Source organism: Panthera leo, chromosome C1 (genome assembly GCF_018350215.1).
Source record: "Panthera leo isolate Ple1 chromosome C1, P.leo_Ple1_pat1.1, whole genome shotgun sequence".
Classification (NCBI taxonomy): domain Eukaryota; kingdom Metazoa; phylum Chordata; class Mammalia; order Carnivora; family Felidae; genus Panthera; species Panthera leo.
In genome coordinates, this window is record NC_056686.1 from 51,118,139 (window position 1) to 51,136,817 (window position 18,679).

The 18,679-nt window shown below is 35.8% G+C and overlaps 1 protein-coding gene across 2 annotated transcripts in view; it reads left to right on the forward strand.

Annotated features, from left to right (window-relative positions):
- Positions 1–1,988: 1,988 nt before the first annotated feature.
- ATG4C (autophagy related 4C cysteine peptidase) overlaps positions 1,989–18,679 on the forward strand; it is a 95,542-nt gene continuing 78,851 nt past the window's right edge. Inside the window, exon 1 of one of the 2 annotated variants that reach the window (XM_042952005.1) lies at positions 1,989–2,150. The gene's annotated coding sequence lies outside the window, so the exon portion shown is untranslated. The remainder of the gene's footprint in view (positions 2,151–18,679) is intronic. The other variant, XM_042952004.1, reaches the window with a different exon arrangement.

Consider the following 18,679-nt stretch of genomic DNA (forward strand, 5'->3'; position numbering starts at 1 on the left):
ATTTTTTTTAAATGAGGACATTGCTGAGTACTGCAGCTCCAAGAATCTCTTTTAAAAACCTACAGTCTGTTACATAAATTATGTACTCTTTAAACTTTTTTCCACGTTCATTTACACAATTGATCATTGAAACTGCTTTAGGATATGTATATCAATTATTTAGCATATTTTAAAAGCTTCCTTAATAACATCTTTAATAAGTGGATGCAATTTTGTATTTACTGCAAACAGTTATGAATAACAGATAACCTAATTATAGTTTATCATTACCTCTAATCATTACAATGGAAATGTTTCTCTCATTGCATTCATATTGTTTTGGTGCATGAGTATGGAAAGCAGCAGATTGTTTTCTGTGATCATAGATTTTAAATATTTACTTGCTAGTGCTGCATAATTTAGCACACTGGAGTTGGGAAGCAGTTTGTATGGTAGTGGGTGCCATGTCCGTGTTACAGAATACAATTACCCTCTGTGACTTCTATGTGAGGTTATAAAAATGGTAAGTATTCTACTCCATTTTTCCAACCAATTAAAATCTGTTTTGCTGTAAATCCACAGAAAACCAATGTTAATGGTATATGTCAATTTTATTTTGTAAAATTACCACATTGTTTAAGGATTCAAGCATTGTTTCTCATGGCCTGTTAGTGCAAAATATAAAAAATAAAATACATTCATTTTTGGTAATCCAAATCTTTATGAAAGTAACAAAAAGGCATACAGACAGCTTGTTCAATGCATGCTATCTGTCCTAAGAAATCAAAACAAAGTTCTGTATTTTAAAATATGGAATCACAGACTAATGAGGCAAGATAAGTCAGTTTGTTAAATCTAATAAATGTTGCATTTATGATCTTGTGTAATTGGTTACTTGGTTGCCCTACCACAGAACAGAAAATAAATAGTTCCAGTTATCTGTTTTTGTAAGAATAATGAAAATAATCCAAACCATTAACATGTTAAAAAAGTGAAAAGCACTAAAAAAAGTTTATTTTTGAGAGAGCAAAAGGAGGGGAGGGCAGAGAGAGGGGGACAGAGGATCCAAAGAGGGCTCTGCGCTGTCAGCAGAGATGTGGGGCTCGAACTCATGAACAGTGAGCTCAGGACCTGACCTCAAACGACTGAGCCACCCAACCACCCCAAAAGTGAAAAACATTTTAAAATTTAATTTTTAACTTTCAACCCTTCAATCTGAAAGGTTTCTTTTCCCTTGTAGGTACATAGTCCGGTAATACAGACTGTTAATTTTTTACTCCCAGGTCCTACTATAATTTCCTACGCAATTCAGAAGCATGCCTGGCAGACCTTGTTCCAACGCAATCTTTCAGTACTGCAAAACGACCTAGGATTACACTTTGCAATACGTTAGTATTTCCCTCATACTCCTTATGAGTATGGATAAAAATTTCCATCTCATAAAAAGCCTTTATACCGTCCTGTGTTTCAATCCTTGAAAAATAAAAGGAATGTGGAAAATCAGCGCACACATTCCTTAATATTTTATAACTTTCTATCAGTCTCAACTACAGCTTGGCTTAGACAACCTTCACAACAGGATAGAAAGGAATATATGTATCTTTATCAAAGTGAGGCTTGGTAGGAAAGTCTACATTATTACAAGAAATTTAGTGACTCCTCTGAAAACACATCTGGGATCTCCGGGTGTCAGGTGAAAACTGAAAAAAGAGGGGCGCAGCGCATATTGGGTCTTGTAGTTCCGCGCTGAAGGAGGAGGCGTGGTGTGGCGTTGCATGCTGGGAGTTGAAGTCCAATTGTTCAGCGGGAACTCAAAGCAGACACAATGTGGCTTGTCTATTAGAGACATTGCTTACAGACACATACTTTCCCTTGGCTCTGCGCTTGCCGTATTGGTGACCTAGGGGTTGGGATGGCAAAGAGCGGGGGAAAAGGGATGGATGAAGTGAGTGGGTCATGGGCCTGTGGGCGGTTGATATTGCTACGGCCAATCAAAAGGATTTAATGCCCCGGAAGTGGCTGACATACTGGGTTCGAAAGGGAGGCCTTTCCTCTTACTACGGTGGCCGGGAAGCTCGGGATGCCTGTGGCTGCGGCGCTGAGGTCGGAGCGTCTGCGTGTGTGAGGGCTGCTTTTGGGGCGGCTGCTGCTAGAGCTGGAACACTTCCCGGGTTGGTGGCTCTTGCACATTTTTTACACCTTTCCAGTTCTGTTTCGGTGAGGGGCGACTTGAGCCTAGCGGAGTCAGGAGAAGGTTGGAACTTAGCGTCTCTGGTACCCAAATGACCGGGTTTTGGGGGGACCTACCTTCAGTGGAGATCCTGTGACCAACCGTTTACGCTCTCTGAGGGTTTTGGCACCTCCCTCATCTACTTTTTAGTGTAATTTGCCTTCTGACCTCTTGCCCTACCCGGGCTCCAAACCTAACTAACCATAAGCCTTCTTGTGGGCTGCTTGTTCCCCCCTCTCCTTGTGGCTTTTAGGTATTCCAGATACGACCTCTTGTCCACTAAGCTATCACATCCGTTTAACTTGTTTCCATTAAAAAAGAAAAGGCATGAAAAAAAAAAAATAGATTCTCAAGATCTCAATCTTATCATTCCTAACACCTTATCTCCTTTTTGGCCTTTGTTACTGCTGCAGACCTTAACACTCGCCTGAATATCTTAATGCCTTTCCCTCCAGAAATTAACGTTCACTCTATTTGGTTCTTAGTCACCCTCAACTCTAACACCTTCATCTACGTCTAAGGGCTTCATAGGCTGGAGGTTCGAATACATTCTTATGATGACTGGTGAATGTGAGAGATTTCAGTGGTCATCTCAGCATGACTGCTTATTGAGTTTATATTTCTTAACATTTTTTGGCTTACATTTTCAATTTTGTGTTATTTTCCAAGAGGTTTGATGCTACCTTACAGTTAAAGTGGAATACTCTGTCCTACAGCTTTTTGTATCTGAATTACTTAGGTGGGATTTTTTCCCCTCTATTCCTACTCAGAATATGTGTCCCTACTGGAATTTGCAATGATTTTGTGTCAGGTAATGGACACAACGGAGTGCTCGTTCCTTCTTGCTTGCTTGTGATTTGTAATTAGATTATGAGTCATTGAAAGTACCCAGAGGGATTGGAAAAGCTTTGAAAGGTAAAGTCTATGTATGTTCCAACTTACAAATTAATAAAGCCTGTTTGCTGAACAAGGAAGATTCTAAGAGTTTCTAATTGGTCTAGTAATCTGATATTATATTCAATTATAAATTAATTCTCTGTAAAATTTGGGGAATTGTTTCAAGTTAGTAAGTAGTCAGTATAAGGAATTGTATAGTTTAGTAAAAAAAAAAAGTTTAAAAACTATTTAACTGATATTCTTTCTGTAAAATAGAATGCAAATATGTTGAAAAGTTTATTTGTTGTAATTGTTTATGGTGTATTTTTATATATTTTGATAAATCTGGTAAAACAGCACTGTATACGATTCATTAATGTTTTGTAGACAGAAATTTTTGTACTTCCTGGCTTTATGGGGACTGTGTAGCTCAAATAAGTCTGCAGCTTTTCTTCTATTCTGATTATTGCACTATGGAAATCCTAACAGTAAAACTTTTGTTCTTCTTTAAGCATTTAAATACAATCTGTATATGTCAGTAAAGTATAAATATTAATACTTGTACCCTGTCAAATGGGAATTATTCCTAATCAGAAATGGTTTCAGCCATGCTTACAATTTGGAGCTAAATATATAATATTTCATATGTAATTCACTCATAGAATTCTTGATTAGATAAATGTTAAGGGGCTAGACATTACTCAGACTTTATATTTTTCTTGAGATTTTATTGATTTAGTAGGCATCCACTGAATATGTCTTACTATTTAGCAATCATGACAAAATCATCAAAACATTTATTGAGAGCATCCTGTTGTTCTCAGCTCTGTAGTAGATGCTATTAAAGCATTACTGCACTTAATATAACAACTTCGTGAGCTGCTGAATAGTTACATTTAGCAGATTGAGAAACTGAACCTCAAAGAGTTCAAGTCATTTAGTCCAGGTCATTTGACTCTTCCCACTCAACCACAGCTGCCAAGATGTATTCTCTACCCTGGAATATATAAGGAGCATTAATTCAGTAAGTATTTATTGAAGCAGCTGTTATGTACCAGATACTCTTCTAGGTGCTGGAGATATAACCGTGAACAAAAGAGACAAAAGTAAGTTCTTGGGGAGCTTACACTATAGCAGAATGTATGGCATGTAAACCTTGCCTTCAAGAAGCTGCAAATATAGCCAATATGCATTAGATTTTATGTATTTTAGAATGTTAAAGTTGAAAAAAGAGATTAACTAGGAAAGATTTAATGAAGAAGATGGGATTTAATGTAGAACTAAAATAGTATATAGAATTGGTAGGTAGAAACTTGAAGAAAAGTGATTTTAGCTTGAGGCATAAAAATAACAAAATTCTGAATTGTAAGGGAGACAGGGGAGAGGGAGGGACACATAACTGGACTGCTTTTCAGTAACTTGCACACACAAGTGCGCAGTATTGGTTGAATTTGAAGCAAATGTTTAAATGAATGAAGCTATGACAAGAGTTCAGATATGAAGCAAAGAGGGATTAGATAGATCTACTGTTATTATAGTGGGACTGGAAGACAGGAATGCATTTGATAGCTGTTGATGAAAGAACCAGTAGGTTCTGTTAATTATTAAATATTGGGAGTAGGGTGGTGGCCAAAGGAGAAGGGAGGCTACATTACCAAGTTTGAACTGATTGGACCAGGTGTGTTGTAGATTTATTTACTTATTTCATCAAATCATGAGGTTTTAGAAAAAATTCCAAGATACACCTTTGTTTATGAATCACTATGAAAGAAGAAAATATTGCCAATTAAACAAAGATCGTCAACTATAAGTTGTATTCATTTTCAGAGTTAAAATGTGAAAATGTGTGATCTAGAAATGATGAAATGAAATACTCCTTATAATGGTTGGTGGACCTTATAACCATTTTCCCCCCTGTTTATAAATAAACTTGCAATCTTTGACATGCATTCAGTTATTTAGCATTTATTTATTAACTGGGCACTCTTCTTGGTCACAATGATGAAATGGCGAGCTTCATCACAGAACTACCCTCATAGAACTTACTGTGTAACAGGGGAGGCAGACATAAATCAAATGTTCAAAGATATTTAAAGTTCCAGCTATTGTAAGTGCTATAAGAGAGGACTTGATGTTATACAGAGGAAACACTGTTTACAAGAGGGACAGCAGTGTGGATGGGAAGAGGCCAGATTAGAGACGATTATATCTTGGGCCAGATGGTGGTGAAGATAGAAGTGATGGATTTAGAGATATTTAGGAGGTGGAACGAGGTGATGGATTGGACATGAGGAAAGAGAAAGAGGAAGGTGCTGCCACCACTAGGTTTTTGGCTTATGTAACTGGATGGATAGTGGTATAGTTCACTAAGCGAACACTGTAAGATGACCAGGTTTGGAGGGACATGGTTTATTTGTTAATATTTTTTATGGTGGCATTAGTTTTCAAGGTTAATTGCTTATTCTTTTTTTTCTTTTATGTCATTGTTTTAATTAAGTATATTTGAGGAATGATGTACCTGAAATAAATTTTTTCAGTTTTTTTTTTTTCTTGAGAGCAGGGATAAAGTTCTAGATGAAAGCATGTTGGTATTCGTTTTGAATTTATATGTAACATTCAGCCATATATATGAATAGGTAACTGAGTACAGTTATATATGATCTTTATTTTCACGTGGGATTTGGCAATACATTGGGCTTCTGGTTAAATTCTAGCTTTTTCATTCAGTTAGTGTATATGTAAATTTAAATGTGTATTTGGGAAGAAAGGCATGCTTTTGATTTTTCCTTGAAATGGCTCCTTTGTGTAATTTTTCATAAATTTTGAATCAGTACAGTTTATTTTTAAAATTTTACATTTCATAGTAAAGCAGTGGAAGAGCAAAGAGCATGGGCTCTGGAGTCAGACTGCCTGGATTCAAGATGTGTTTTGCTATTTACTAGCAGTATGACCTTGTAGTAGTTATTTAGTCTTCCAAGCCTTTTTTCCTCTTAATCTGTAAGATGAGGATAATACTAGTATCTGTGTTACAGAGTTGTTAAAAGGATTAAATGATATGTAATATATGCATAGGTTAACAAAATTACTGGTACAGAGTTTGTGTTTATTTTTATTAGAGATATGTGGTCTGAAATTATCTGTGTATCTGTATTAACATTTTAATTTTAGAGATCCTTGTAACTAATAGATCCCAATTGGAGAAAGAATTTGGCTAGTCATATTTGGATTTGGAATAAATATTACTTAGCATAGTTCTGCTAATTTATAATTGTCCTAGATGACTTACCACATGTCATCTTTTAAGAATTTTCGTCAGAGATTATGTTTAGTCTACAGCTATCATAGGAAACTAATGGTGTCTTGGTTTGTAATTACTTATTATTTGTTAGAATTAGTACTTTTATTTTTAGCTAAACCTTTCTGAACTTCATACTTGATTTTAGCACTTATGGATAGGATGAATAAGTTAGACTTAATATAGCCTGATCAGCTGCATGAAAGTAAATTTAATTTCCACCCTACTTTTTCTTCCAACTTTTTTCTTTTGAAAGTTTCAAACCTATAAAAAAGCTGAAAGAATAGTACAGCAAATATCTGCACATCTTTTACTTAGATTCACTAGTTGTTAACATTATACCTCATTTGTTTTTTCTCTCTCTAAATACACACACATGCATGCTTTTTTTTTTTCATGCTGAACCATTGGAAACTGAGGTTGGAGACATCATGACACTTCACTCCTAAATTCTTCGCCATACATCTCGTATGAATTAGGACATTTTCCTACATAGCTATAATGCTGTGGGCACACCCAAGTAATTTAACCCTGATTGATATTATTTAATGTATAGGCCATATTAAAAAATTTGAATTTATCCAAATGTTTATCAGTAACCTCCCTTATAGCTTAAAAAACATACTGAATCCAATCAGAGATTATGAATTTTCTTAGTTGTCATGTTTGTTTTATTCTTCCTCCTTCCTGTTTTTTTTTTTTTTTTTGTCTTTTAAGACTGACATTTTTTTTAATTAAAAAAAATTTTTTTATTTTTGAGACAGAGTGACAGAGTATGAGTGGGGGAGGAACAGAGAGAGGGAGAATCCAAAGCTGGCTCCAGGCTCTGAGCTGTCATCGCACAGAGCCCAGCACAGGACTTGAACTCATGAGCTACGAGTTCATGACCTGAGCTGAAGTCAGATGCTTAACCGACTGAGCCACCCAGGCGCCCCTCAAGACTGATATTTTTGAAGACTCTAGGCTATTTTGTTTTGTAGATTTTTTTATTAAAATTTTTTTTCTTAATGTTTATTTATTTTTGAGAGAGAGATAGAGTGCTAGAGGGGGAGGGACAGAGACAGAGAGGGAGAGACAGAATCCGAAATAGGCTCCAGGCTCTGAGCTGTCAGCACAGATGCCAGCACAAAGCCCAATGAGGGGCTTAAACCCATGAACTGTGAGATCGTGATCTGTGCCAAAATGAAGAGTTGGATGCTCAACTGACTGAGCCACCCAAGTGTCCCCCCTCCCCCCCTTTTTTTTCTTTTTTTAAAGTAGGGTCCATGCCCAATGTGGAGCTTGAACTCATGACCCAGAGATCAAGAGTCGCATGCTCTACCGACTGAGCCAGTCAGGTGCCTCACTGTTATTCTTTTTTTGATGATTAAATTATCTCAAATCTGATTGGTCCCTTCAAGCCAGTTCCTATGGCCTTTGCATATGTCCATGTTGGTATTTGGGCATATTCTTAATTTTTTGTACAAAAGATGTTCCAGGCTCACCTTGTATATTCCTTGCTTAAGACCTGGAGTTAGCCATTTTGCAATGGAGTCCTGGTTCAATTTATTGGAAAACAGTACTCAGAAACCAAGATTTGGGCATTGAATATACTCACTGCTACTGGAGTATCACTGCTTTTAGGCTCTTTAAATAAATGGACACACATGCGCGCACGTGCGCGCGCGGGCGCGCACACACACACACACATTTTTTAAAAGAAATCATGAATTTATAGGATGCTTTCAATTCGGATTCAGAACCACAGAGTTTATCTTCACCTTCTGTCAGTTCATATTTGTATCTCCCTTTTCCTACAGGGAGAATTCCGATTCAAAACTGTATTAATATATTTACCCATCTATCCTATAAAACATTTAAGTTAGTTTTGGAATTACTATACTGATACCCTCCAACAACAGATTTACCACTTAAAGATTTCTTTGCCATTTTATGTCCTTAGACTATATTCCACTAAAGATGTATAGTCAAATTATATGTTCCAAGTCATTTGAATTTTTTTTCTGTGATTATGTTTTCAGTTTAAAATATAAAGATCTTACTAAACTAATTTTTTGTAGACTGTAAGTTATCTAGTAAAATGACTAAAGTAGCCATAATAATTTAAAACTTCAGCAATAATATATAGTTATAGGGAACTCCAGAATAGTTATATCAGGTAGAAAATATGCAGTTTTTATCTTTGTAAGGCTGTAAACTTGTAGCTCTATTTTCAAATTGATACACTATTGTTTAAAATTAGGAATGATGAGAAAATGACATCAAACAATTCCATTTATAAGCCAAAACAATTGTGTTTGGGAACATTTTAAACAATGCTCTTCTTTTGAGTGATGATACAATTCAAGCATTAATCTTTAACAATAGACATAATTGTTGAGGGTACTTTAGCACATTCCTAAGGAATATGGCTAGTGTTATCCTCATTTATACCCAGAATAGTAAGATTTATGTTATTTGTGTGTCCTTGGTCTTTGAAGAGTCCCAGTTGTGACTGTGTGTGATTTTTTTCATATGTGAATATTCTCATTGGAAAGGGGGAAAATATTTCTCTGAATAATTATAACATTTTATATTTCTACTGTGAGACATACCATGTTCTGTCTTGAGTTCTGGTTAGTTATAAACATCTTTCATATTAGAATGTAAGTTTAATGGGGTCAGGAACTGGGTTTCATGGCTCATTGTATCTCCCATAGTTCCTTATGAAAGTAACCAAATACTTGATGAATGAATTAATGTGATATTTTGTGTTTAAGTGAGGTATAATTATTAGTCTCAATAATATGGATGCACCTTTTTGTAGTAGAAGTAAACTAATGGAATGGGACTTGGAAAAGGTCTTATCCATATTTACATGTTAAACCTCAAAATCACTGTCTGAAATTGAATTTCCCATCTTCCCCTTTAGCCTTCTCCTATTGGGTTAACTGTTTCTGTTAATGGCATTATTATCCTCCTAGACATCAGACCTGAAATCTCAGAGTCACTTTAGTGTTTCCTGTATGTACGTATATAAACATTCATATATTTGTATGATGTTGGTAGTTCTACCATGTCACCTTGTTGCTTATATCTCATTTCTTATCCCCTTACCAGTATTCTGACTGAGGCCCTCATTAACACTCATATAGCAGTCTTCTGACTAATTGAAGAAATTGAGAATATTTAATGTGGAAAAGAGATGATGCAGCTGGGAGGTGGGTGGGAGGGTATGGGAGGTCTTTATATGATGGGTTATCAAATGTAAGACAGATTAGTTTCAGAAGGCCCAACCAGGATCAGTTGGTAGAAATTAAAAGGATACAGACTTTCGGTTCCATATGTCTTTCAGACAAGTGAAGTTGTTTAAAATGAGCTGGAATGGGGCGCCTGGGTGGCTCAGTGGGTTAAGTGTCCGCCTTCACCTCAGGTCATGATCTCATGTCTCATTAGTTCGAGCCCCATGTCGGGCTCTGTGCTGACAGTCCAGAGCCTGGAGCCTGCTTCAGATTCTGTCTCCCTCTCTCTCTGCCCCTCCCCGGCTCATGCACACTCTCTCTCTCGCTCTCAAATATAAACAAACATTAAAAGAATTTATAAAATGAGCTGGAATAATATAGTTATATGGATACTCTAGAATAATTATGTTAGTAAAGAAAAATAGTTTAAAACACTATCAGGCTTGGGGCGCCTGGGTGGCTCAGTCGGTTAAGCATCCGACTTCAGCTCAGGTCACGATCTCGCGGTCCATGAGTTTGAGCCCCGCATCGGGCTCTGGGCTGATGGCTCAGAGCCTGGAGCCTGCTTCCGATTCTGTGTCTCCCTCTCTCTCTGCCCCTCCCCCGTTCATGCTCTGTCTCTCTGTGTCTCAAAAATAAAAATAAAACATTAAAACACTATCAGGCTTTTAAATTTATAGCTCAGTACTTAAAGTTCATTAAGTACTGAGCGCCCTGTTTTGGAGGTGTTCCCTAGAAGCTGGGTGAATGCACTTGGCTAGGATGTTGTAAAGGAGATCTCACTGCTATATAGGTGGTTGAATATGATTAATGATTAGTGAGTGAGTTTGAACCAGACAGCAGGTTAGATTCCGGTGGGTGGGAGTGTTTTGTTTTTTTTAATTTTTGAAATTCACACATTTTCTTTCATTGTACACTGTAGGTTAGGAGAGATTACTGATAGATTGGAGTGCATTATGTGGGAAAAAATGGTTAAGAACTGTTATTAATATTACTACTCTCTGGTTACTAGATACTTGGTAAATTCCCTTTGAATCCTGAGATTCTGAAATCCTTCCATACTTGTAGAGGTTAGGTTAATTTTGTCGATTAAATGATTTGACCCTGTATGTTGCTTCTTATATGCAGACTACATATTTAACCGCTTGCAAAGTTGTATTTTGAAGTACGGAGGCTCCAACCATTCATAGTTACCCCAGACTTACAGACCCCAGAGATTATGTGATATTATTAAAATTTATTTATCAAATTATAGTAAATATTTTATGCTTCTTAGAGATAAGATCAAGATGAAGTAAGTATTATATGATCTTAGAGATAAGATCAAGAAGATCCACGGAATACTTAAGGCAGGCCAAGTATCATGAATACTTCTTACTATAATTTTCAAGTAAATGAGGTCATTTAAACTCCTTATATCCTGTTTAGATTGTTATGATGACGACTTTACAGTCTGAACATGTACTGCACAAATGGAGGCTTTTGCCTGTAGGAACTTGATAGCAAGGCCACATTTGAGGGTAAATGAATGCTTAGTACTTAGTGTCTTCTTTGTAATTTTTAGATTTAAGAGAAGAATGCATAAGTAGTACCTTTTATTTGCGTTATCATTGTAAAGTAGCTGTGCATTCATGTAGTGTTTTTTACCAGGAGGGTGTGATCCTGAGGAGTCGAAAGAATGTTTGTAAGATGTATCCTTGAGGCAAAACTATCTTATTAAAAATGGGTTGTTGTTGTTTTTTTTTTTTTTTTACTATTTTTGAGAGAGAAAGGGAGAGAGCACGAGCCTGTGAGCAGGGGAAGGGCAGAGTGAGAGGGTGACAGAGGATCTAAAATGGGCTCTGTGCTGACAGCAGAGAGCTTAATGCAGAGCTCGAACTCATGACCTGAGCCGAAGTCAGATGCTCAGTTGACTGAGCCACCCAGGTGCCCCTTTTATCCTTCTTTAAAAATTTTTTTTTTTTAACGTTTATTTATTTTTGAGACAGAGAGAGACAGAGCATGAACGGGGGAGGGGCAGAGAGAGAGGGAGACACAGAATCCGAAACAGGCTCCAGGCTCTGCGCGGTCAGCACAGAGCCTGACGCCGGGCTCGAACTCACGGACAGCGAGATCATGACCTGAGCCGAAGTCGGCAGCCCAACCGACTGAGCCACCCAGGCGCCCCTCATCCTTCTTTTAAAAGCCAGTTTCTTAATATGTGAGTCCTGCCCTTATTATATATCTGTTCCTTTTCTCAGTCTTTTTTATCCTTATCTCTTACTATCATCTACTTTGCCTAACCCTTAGCTCTGAAAGGGGACAATCCAAATAAATATTACCAGTGTTCGCCCTTTCTTCATATTGGTGACTTTTTAAAAGAAATAAACATGCTAGGTTTACAAACAACATTGTTAGACTACCAAGTTCAGTGTAGGAAGATAGAAGATTGGCAAATATAGGAAAAGAGAGAATAGAAATGGATACAGTAATTGATGTTTCTGCAAAGAACTGAGATGGAGGGCAATAAGAGAGCAGAGATGACAGACCAACATATTGAGAGACATTCAAGGTCAGACAAGGGATTAATAATTTCTTACTAAAAGTGCAAGCAGGTAGAAAAGGTTACAGTAGATGAAAACTTAGAATGGACCTCACAGTTCATTTTATTTGATGGTATAGCTAAAAGCACATAAAAATTCTAAATCAATATCTATATTTCATTTTGCTGCAGAATACCGTTTGGGGAAGATGCCCAAGCATACGCAAATCCAGTAAATCTGCAGTGTTTTTGTCGGTTGTACTATGTGACTGAGATATATTCTGTAGAATCAGTTCCTGAAGTTCTGTCAGGAGCTTTTACTTGGCTTTAAATTCTCAGTGGATAAAATATTCTGTCTACTGCCATATGAGAGAGGCTGATTACCTTCATCTGCCCTTCAAGGGCATTGATTTGAGTACCCTTTACATTTATCAGTTTATAATTTATCGACTGTCTTAATGCATGGTTATGGTTAGAAAAGTGACTCTCTAAAAATGACATCTGGGTCTCAATCGATGATTTTCATATCAAGGGTTGTAGCTCTGCTTTCCAAAAGAACTCTGCTTAGTCTTCACTCTGCTTTTCACATAATTAACAGTAAAGTTTAGGAATAAACCTCATCTGATAGCTTTATGTTTACTAAGATAAAATAAAATAGAATTTTCTCTTCTTCACTGCTATTTTTTAATTAAAATGGATTTGTCAGAATGTAAGTAATGAACAGAAATATGGGAATGATGGATGGTAAGGTTTATTGTAGTATGCATTAATAAAGTCTACTTGAAAAAAGTTACTTATTTCTCTAAACTTCAAGAAATACGTATAAATCCCTTCTTCAAAGTGGAAATTGGGAACAGTGTTATTTTGATGGTTTTCCAGACTGAGGCTCTGACAACACTACATAAAATAAACAAGAATTTTGGCATATTGTTTTGATCACTGCAGCAGTGAAACCAGGTATTTTAGATAACAAAAGAGATTGAAATATAATAGATAATGAGTAAATCATCACTTTATACCTGATAGAATGAATTTTAATTCATTTTTAATTTTTTTTTAAAAATTAGGAAAGTTTTTGGAAAGGGAATTTGTGGGTGAAGATAGTTTAGAATTTTGCAATGAGACTGCTGTCAAAGTTCATTGTGGTTTTATTTATTTATTTTTTTGCTCATTTTAGTTAAACTAAAAGTACTGTTTGTCTTGCCTTTCCTTGGCTTATCTCACACAGGTGTAAAAAAGACATTTTAATAGACTGAATGGACTCAGTTATTAATTTATTCCTTTTCCTCTTTCCAAATCTCACTATTATTTTAAAGAGAAACAAAAATTATGAATTAACTAGGGATTTCCTCTAATTCATTTTATTCAGCCAAAACTGCCATAGGGAATTATATTGAGGAAGTTAAGTTTTCTACATGACTAAATAGCTGAGTGTGATGTCTTTAAGAACAGGAAAAATAAAATTGTTTATCTTAAAAAGGAAAAAGCACTCTGTCAGCATTTTATCTTTCTTACAGTCTGCTTAGGAATTTTGTAATAGAATGTCTTTCTTCTCTGTAGACTTCTTAGTCAAGCAATTTCAGGCACATTTGTAATGTTCTGTATTCAATTTTTAATGGGAGCATTTTTTGAATATTTTGTTAATTTAAAATGGGTTCAGTATAAACAGTTTGAATAATAAAGTACAAAAAATTAAGAAAATATGACATTTCATGTCTTAGAGAGTTCTACATTTAGTGTGGACTTCTAGACATTGTTTTTCCATATTTTGTGGTGTGTGCAATTCTATATACATATATAATACGCATATAGATGTGTAAATTGTATTTATACTATTCTCTCTTCCTTTACCTTACTCTATATAAATTTAGTAAACTTTAACTTTTTAGGTTCATAGCAAAATTGAGCAGAGTTCTTACATTACCTCCTGTCCCACAAAACACAGAACCACAACCCCCCCACCCCCAACCAACATCCTGCACCAGAGTGGTACGTTTATTACAGTCAAACCTACAGTCACATATCATTATCACTCCAGGTCCATAGTTTATATATTAGGGTTCACTTTTAGTGTACATTGTGTGGGTTTGGATAAATGTATAATAACATGTATCTACAACTGTAGTATTCTAGAGAATAGTTTCTAAAAATCTAAAAACAGTTGCCTAAAAATCCTCTGTGTTCTGCCTATTCATCTTTACGCCTACAGCCCCAATCCCTCACAAACACATATATTTTTACTGCTTCTGTAGTTTTTAAAACATTTTTAAAAAATATTTATTTTGAGAGTGTGTAAGAGAGAGGGCATGAGAGTGAGGGAAGGGCAGAGAGAGAGAGACAGAGAGAGAGAGAGAGAGAGAGAGAGAGAGAGAGAGAATCCCAAGCAGGCTCCACACTCAGCATGGAGCCCAGTGTGGTGGGACTCCATCTCATGATCTGGGAGATCAAGACCTGAGCCAATATCAAGAGTTAGATGCTAAACCAACTGAGCCACCCAGGTGCCCCTACTGTTTCTGTAGTTCTGCTTTTTCCGGAATGTACAGTTTGACATACAGTGGCCTCTTAAGATTGGCTTCTTTCACTTAGTAATATACATTTAGTTTTCTTTCATATCTTTTTATGGCTTGATAGCTCATTTAGGTGCCTGGGTAACATTCTTTTCTCTGAATGTATTATAGTTTATCTGTTCACATACTGAAGGACATCTTGGTTGCTTCCAAGTTCCAATAAAACTGCTATAAACATCTGTGTGCAGGTTTTTGTGTGGATTGTTTTCATTTCATTTTGGGTAAATACCAAAGAGCACCATTGCTAAATCATATGCTAAGAGTATGTTTAGTTTTGTAAGAAGCTGCCAAACTGTCTTCCAAAGTAGCTGTAACATTTTGCATACCCATCAGCAATGAATGAGAGTACATATTGCTTGACATCCTTGCCAGCATTTGGTGTTATCAGTGTTGTGGATTTTGGCCATTTTAATAGGTATGTAGTGGTATCTCATTGTTTTAATTTGATTTCCTGGATAGCGTATGTGGAGAATATATTCATATGCTTAGTTTCCATCTTTGGTGAGGTGAATCTGTTTAGGTCTTTGGACCATTTTAAAATTAGGTTGTTCATTTTCTTATTGAGTTTTAAACATCTTTGTATATTTTAAATAGCACACCTTTATCAGATGTGTGTTTTCCAAATATTTTCTCCCAGTTTGTGGCTTGTCTTTTCATTCTCTTGACATTGTCTTTCACAGAGAAGTTTTAAATAAAAAAAATTAATATTTATTTTTGAGAGAGAGAGAGACAGAGAGAGACAGAGAGAGACAGAGAGAGACAGAGAGAGACAGAGAGAGAGAGGGAGACACAATACAAAGCAGGCTCCAAGCTCTGAGCTGTCAGGACACAGCCTGATGTGGGGCTTGAACTCACAAACCACAAGGTCATGACCTGAGTGGAAGTCAGATGCTTAACTGACTGACCCACCCAGGTGCCCTGAGAAGTTTTTAATTTTAATGAAGTCCAGTTTACCAGTTATTTTTTTTAAGGGTTTGTGCCTTTGGTGCTATGTCTAAAAAGTCATTGCCATACTGAAGGTCATTTAGGTTTTCTTCCATGTCATCTTCTAGGATTTTTATAGTTTTGTGTTTCACATTTAGGTCTATAGTCCATTTTGAGTTAATTTTTGTAGAAGGTGTATGGTCTTGTCTAGCTCCTTTTTTTTTTTTGCATGTGTATGTCCAGTTGTTCCAGCACCATTTATTGAAAAGACTGTCTTTGCTCCATTGTATTGCCTTTACTCCTTTGTCAAAGACCAGTTGACTGTATTTATGTTGGTCTATTTGTGGGCTCTCTATTCTGTTCCATTGATCTATTTGTCTATTCTTTTGCCAGTACCAATAATGTCTTTGTCCGATTTTGGTATTAGGGTAATGCTGACCTCATAGAATGAATTAGGAAGTATTTTCTCTGCTTCTACTGGGAGAGAGTGTAGAGAATTGGTACAAATATTTGGTAGAATTCAACAGTGAAACCATCTGAGCCTGATTTTTTTTTTTTTTTGGAAGGTTATTAATTGTTGATTCATATTTTTCTAATGGATATAGACCTACGTAAATTGTCTACTTGTGTGAATTTTGGCAAACTGTCTTTAAAGGAATTGCTTCATTTCATCTAGGTTATCAAATTTGTGAGCATAGAACTGTTCATAATATTCCTTTATTGTCCTTTTAATGGCCATGGGATCTGTGGTGATGTCCCGTTTCATTTCTGATGTTAGTAATTTGTGTGTTTCCTCTCTCTCTCTCTCTCTCTCTCTCTCTCTCACTGTTTTTTTTTCTTAGTTAGCCTGGCTGTAGGCTTGTAGATTTTATTGATCTTTTCAAAGAATCAGCTTTGGTTTTGTTGCTTTTCTCTACTGATTTCTTTCTTTCTGCCTTAATTTTTATTATTTCTTTTTTTTTTTTTTCTGCTTACTTTAGAGTTAATATGCTCTTCTTTTTCTGATTTCCTAAGGTGGAGGCTTAGGTTATTGATTTTAGATCTTTCTTCTTTTCTAATATAGGCATTCCCAATGCTATTAATTTCCTGTAAATTTTAAGGGAATTTTGCGGCATATCACAAATTTTAAGTTGTATTCTCATTTTCATTTAGTTAAAAACATTTCTTAATTTCTCTTGATGTTTCTTATTTGGCCTTGTGTTATTTAGAAGTGTTTTGTTTAATCTCCAAGTATTTGGAGATTTTGCAGCCAACTTTCTGTTACTGATTTCTAGTTTAACTCCATTGTGGTGAGAACAAATGTATGGTTTCTATTCTTTTCAATTTGTTAAGAGGTGTTTTATGGCCCAGAATCTGGTCATTCTTGGTGAATATTCCATGTGAACTTAAGAATAATGTGTAATCTATTTTTGTTGGGTGAAGTAGTCTGTCAATTATGTCCAGTTGATTAATGGTCTATTTACTTACTTGTTTTTAAAATGTTTATATATTTTTGAGAGAGAGAGAGAGAAAGAGAGCAAGCGGAGGTGGGGCAGAGAGAGGGGGGAACAGAGGATCCGAAGTGGGCTCCATGCTGACAGCATAGAGCCCGATGTGGGGCTCAAACTTGTGAACCGTGAGATCTTGACCTGAGCCAAAGTCTGAGGCTTAACTGACTGAGCCACTCAGGTGCCACTGATGGTGCTATTTAATTCAACACTGTCTTTACTGATTTTCTGCCTGCTGGACCTGTATTTCTGTTAGAGGGATGTTAAAGTCTGTAACCATAATAGAGGATTCATCTGTTTCTTCTTACAATTTTATCAGTTTTGCCTCACATATTTTGATGCTCCCTGAATATCTTTTTATCATAATAAATATAGATCTATATCATAATATGCATATACCATAATTTAGTCATCAGCAGATATTTGTGTCTATTAGCACACCAGTGTGCTAGCTATAAGGATATAGTAGTGAAAAAGACACATTCTCTGCCCTCATGGACTTTATTATTTGAGAAATAATTATGTAAAATGCTTGTTTCTTCAGACTCACCAATTTAATCTCTTATGATGATGAAAAAAATACAAAATTCCTTTAATGTGCATTACTTAGATTTAGTAAGTTTGAAAATATTTTTCTGTGTTTATTGGCCTTTTTCTTTGGAATGCCTGGATTTTGGGGGGGGTGTGTTTTTTCCCCTTATTGATTTATAGGAGCTCTTTGTATATTAGAAACATACATAGAACATTTTTCTATGTAATAGATATTGAAGTTTTTCCTAATTGATGAATTGTAATTTAACCTAAAGTTCTTTTTCTTCTTCCTATATTGAAATTTTCATTTTTATGTGATTACAGTTTCCTTTCTGATTCCTAGTTTTGTATACCAGGCTTAGAAAGTCTGTTTCTTCAAGACTGTTTAAAAAATTTTAATTAACACTTCTCTGGCGTATGAGCACATGTGCCAAGTGTGTGCATTTGTGTTCAATTCTTTAACTTGTCTAGAATTCATAATCTGTGAGGTAGCTTTATTAAACCAGCTAGCTTATTACTCTAGCACTGTTTAGCAAATTAGCCATTTTTTTCAATGATGTGAAATATTTCCTATGTTAGGTACTAAATTCTTATATATGCTTGGATTTATTTCTTTTCTCCCTATTATGTTTTATTCAGTGTCATCCTTTGCTAATAATAATAAATTTAAGTTTTACTAAATTTTAATTACTCTAGTTTTTTTAAATGTTTATTTTTGAGAGAGAGAGAGAGAGAGAGAGAGATCGTGCACAAGCGGGGGAGGGACAGAGAAAGAGAGGGAGACACAGACTCCGAAGCAGGCTCCAAGCTCTGAGCTGTCAACACGAGCCTGATGTGGGGCTCGAACACACAAACTGTGAGATTATGCTTGAGCTGAAGTCAGATGCTTAACTGAATGAGCCACCCAGGTGCCCAAATTACTTTAGTTTTGTAATGTGTTTTAATAGTCAGTAAGGCAAATCCTCTCCTTATTTGGAATTTTTGGTTATTCCCTTTTTTAAAAATTTTAAAATCTTTTTATTTAGAAGTAACTTTAAACTTAGAGAAA